This window comes from Mesoplodon mirus (assembly GCF_964341445.2).
Source record: "Mesoplodon mirus genome assembly, chromosome: 20".
Classification (NCBI taxonomy): Eukaryota; Metazoa; Chordata; class Mammalia; order Artiodactyla; family Ziphiidae; genus Mesoplodon; species Mesoplodon mirus.
This window is the reverse complement of record NC_138996.1, coordinates 30,723,848-30,727,900: the sequence shown is the minus strand read 5'-3', so window position 1 is coordinate 30,727,900 and position 4,053 is coordinate 30,723,848. Positions and strand designations below refer to the sequence as shown.

The 4,053-nt window shown below is 56.0% G+C and overlaps 1 long non-coding RNA gene across 1 annotated transcript; it reads left to right on the top strand.

Annotated features, from left to right (window-relative positions):
• Window positions 1-1,697: 1,697 nt before the first annotated feature.
• Window positions 1,698-3,385, top strand: LOC309795916. The gene is made up of 3 exons (XR_014292385.1): window positions 1,698-1,782; window positions 2,459-2,550; window positions 3,204-3,385. It is a non-coding gene; the product is annotated as an uncharacterized lncRNA (long non-coding RNA).
• The last annotated feature ends 668 nt before the right edge of the window (window positions 3,386-4,053 follow it).

The window sequence follows — 4,053 nt, the reverse complement described above, 5'->3', positions numbered from 1 at the left end:
TCTTCAGATATAGCACCATTCCCTGTAAGCCCTGATGTGGAAGAGGATCAGAATTTCCACTGCAATTTCCTCTTTGACCGGTGGGATATTATATACATATATGGAGAGAGGGAGAGGGAGAGGGGGAGAGAGAGAGAGAGAAAGGGACTGAATATGAGGAAGTGGCTCACACAGGTATGGAGGCTGACAAGCCCCAGGATGTGCCATCTGACTCAGGAAAGCCAGTGAACCAAGGGAGCCGATGGTGTGAATCCCAGTCGGAGGACAGGAGAAGATGACCTGAGATGACCCAGCTCATCAATGAGGCAGAAAAATGGGGACTTCCTCCTTCCTCCGTCTTTTGTTTTTTTCAAGCCCTCAGTTGATTGGACGATCCCCACGCACATGGGGTGGGGGCCATTTACTGAGTCCACGGGCTCAAACGCTAATCTTCTCTGGAAGCACCTGGAAAAAATGTTCAATCTGGGTAACCCATGGCCGTCAGTTGCCCCATAATATTAAGCATCACAACTACACATTGTTGATGGGAGTGTAAAGCGGTACAATCATTTGGAACATTTGTTTTGCAGTTTCTCGTAGGACAAGCACAGCAACCCCCCTCTTAGGTATTCCTTCAAGGTACAGGAAAACATAAGCCTGTAAAAAGACCATAAAAAGAATTTTTTAATTCGTTAACAGTTCAAACTGTTCAAAACAGTGCACATAGTTCAAAACTGGGAAAAGTCAAATTGCATCAAAGGGTGGCTGTAGCCACGAGGTGTGGTCTGGTCCCACGGGAGAGCGCTGTGTGTAACAGTATCAGAAAGGACGGTAACAGAAAGGAATAAACTGCACGCAGTGGCTGAGATGAACCTCAAACACACTGCGTTGCATGAAAAGAGAACAGACCTGGAGCACACCCTCTGCCCAGAGCTGCGTGTCCATCTCTACAGAAACGACCGCCGTGGCGGGTGTGTGCGTGCCTTCGCTCAGCCCCAAACCAGCGGTCTGGGCCGGAGGTGGCTGGCGAGTGGGAGGGGCTCCCAGACCCTGTGCCCTGATCGCGGCCTGCCTGCAGCATCTCCACTCCGCCCCGCCCCTACCCGCGTCCCCTCCGAGGGCCGGCAGCCCAACGGGACACGAGGGGGCGGGGGAGGGAAAGCAAAGCCAAGAAGCGGCGACGAGGCGGAGGAACCCGGCAAGATCAGTGAGGCGGGTCCCGCGGCTGCTGTTCCTGGCGTCACGGGAATCTGGAGGGCGAGAAGGAAGCATTGTTCCAGGCGGAGACAGGGCTTTTCTGTTCCCAGAGCCCTTGCCGCGAGGCCCGAGCTGTTTTCTCGCTTTGCTCCGTGTCCAGCGGGGGAGACGAAGGGCCCCGAGAAGGGCAGGCATCGCCCACCAGCCGCAGACGTGGGTCGGGAGCTGGGTGCAAGGCCTCCATCCCAGGGCTTCAGGTTCACATGCAGGCTCCCCTGAGGCTGGCAGGTGACACCTGGACTTGTGTGGGCTGGAGCGCTGTGTCTCTTCCCTCCCTCCATCCCGCCCTCCCCTCCTCTCCTCTGGTAGGACGGTTCAAAGTTTGGGGAGCTGAAGTGGAAAGGAATGTCCAAGAAGGGACAGAGAAGGAGGACGGGTGAGTTCTAGAAGCTTCTTTCCTGCTCGGAGAGCCCTGGTCCTGCCCAGAATAAGCTCTGATTCTCAGCAGGGTGAGCACAAGGGTCGTCGGTGCCGAGGAGACACGCAGTCAGGAAGGTGCCATGATTCGAGGAGCCCAAAGGAACGCCCCGCACCCCACTCCTGTGTGTAGGTACATCTGTTTTTCTGACCTGGTGGCCTGAGCTTCTCTGCCGGTGAGAAGTAGGGCACCTGCAGCCCCTGCCATCCTGTAAGAGGCTAGCATGCCTCAGGGTTGGGCAGTCAGCCACCTTGACCTTATTATCGTCCAGGACTGCTAGGAAGAGCAGGGGGAGGGGGAATGCAGGGGGTGGGGGAATGCAGGGGGAGGAGGAATGCAGGGGGAGGGGGAGGACCGTGTCTGGGCTCTGGGAATTCTGGTGCCGAGTGGTCCGAGCAGCGGAGGAGAGGAAGGAGGCTGCAGTGGACAGAGGGGCTCAGACCGACCCCACCCGCAGTCCCTGCTTCTAGTTCTCCCCCCTGTTTCTGGAGCTGCGTTACCCAGGATGAACCTCGAGGATGTTTCCTTTGCTGGGGTTCATTCCCATCCCCACAGGGATGATCCCAGCCTTGACCATCCCACGGGGCTGACCCCCCGACCGCCGCTTCTCCCTCTCAGCAGGACGCTGACTCCCATTGTATCTAGAACTGCTGAGGCAGAGGGTGACCTCCCTTTGCCCACACCAGAAGGACGTGAACGCCGTTCTCGGAGACACGTCGCCCCGCTCCTGCCCAAGGCCCCCGCGGTTACTTTGTAGTCCAGGTTCAGACCTCTGCTCTCTCTCTGCTTCCATCCACCCCACAGATCCGCACCCCAACTTCCAGACCTTCATCACGGTGCCTGCAGGCGGGCCCCACCTCTGTTTCTGGGACCCTTCACGTGAACTCTGAACGAGGGTGTGTGTCTGCAGACCCCGACCTGAGATGCCCACCGCTTCAATTCCCAGCTCCCCTGCCCGCTGCGCCCCCTCCCGCCTGGCTGTTGTGACACAGCTGTGACCTAGCGGACAGATGTGTGTCTGCCCCCAGTGCCCGACACAGAGCTCCGCAGTCCCCTGGGACTTCCTGGGTGATGGGAGCATGTTTGATCTAGTGAGGCCGCTCCAGGATGGCTCAGAAATACTGAGCCAGGATGAGAGGCTTGGAACTTCCAGCCCCACCCCCATCCTCGGGGAGGGGAGAGGGCTGGAGATTGAGTTAACAATGGATCGTGCCTACGTGATGAAGCCTCCAAACAAATTCACAAACTATGGGGTTCGGAGAGCTTCCAGGTGGATGGACACATCCCCAACTCCCCGGGACAGAAGCTCCTGCCCCCGGGACCCTCCCAGACCTTGCCCTCTGTGCCCCTTCATCTGGCTGTTTGTCCGTATCCTTTAATCTTATCCTTCAGTAGGTAATAAACCAGAAAACATAAGCAGTGTTTGCCTGAGTTCTGTGAGCAAATCACTGAACCCAAGAAAGGGCTTGTGGGGACCCAAGTCAGAAGTGTGAGAGACCTGGGCTGGTGTGTGGAGCTGGGCATCGTGACACCAAGCCCTCTACTGCAGGACGTGATGGTAACTCCGTGTGGATGGTAGCACACCCAGCTGGTGTCGGAGGATTGGTGGACGTGCGGAAAAACCCACGCGCTTGGTGTCAGAAGTGTTGTGAGTAGAAGTTCTTTCTCTGGCCATCACTCTGCTGAAACATCTGGCTGAGGACCCGGTTGGTCCCCGGCTGCTGCCCCCAGGCAGCGAGCGGGCAGCTCTGTCTCTGTGCCGAGCTCTGCACCCTGAGGCCTGGCTGCTCAAAGCTGCCTTCTCCCTTACCTGACGCGGTGCCTTCCTGGTTAAGGTGTTTTCAGACCTGCCCGTTTCTCCGCCTACACTCTCTCCAGCCCTACAGTCAGCTTTCAGGATCAGAGTCTGGGCTGTGTCATGTGTCTCTGTGTTCCCTTTTTAAGTTCATCCTCCTGATGGCCAGTCTCTACACAGCAGCCAGAGGATGCACAAAGCAGATCAGATGCAGTCACGCCGAATCTCAGAGACCTAGGATGGTTCCCTCCTGAACTCCAGCAGAATCAAGTCCCAACCTCTACTTTACAGAAATGTAAGCTCAGGTGAGCAGACGGATGCAAAAGCAGGTGGAAGGTGGCTTGTGCCTCTGCCTTGCTCTTTACCTGCAGGCTGCAGTGATCAAGGGCAGCTTGGAGTGTATAATTGCAGCTGACCCTTGAACGGGTTTGAACTACAAGGGTCTGCTTATGTGTGAATTTTTTTTTCAATAAGCGTAGTACCTGTATTTTCATTTTACAGATTTTTAAGTTGACTAAGTTTGGGGAAAGTTTGTGTTTGATTAGAGATCACAATATGTGGAATCAAAAGAACTAGGGGTTGAGTCCTGATCCCATCCAGACTG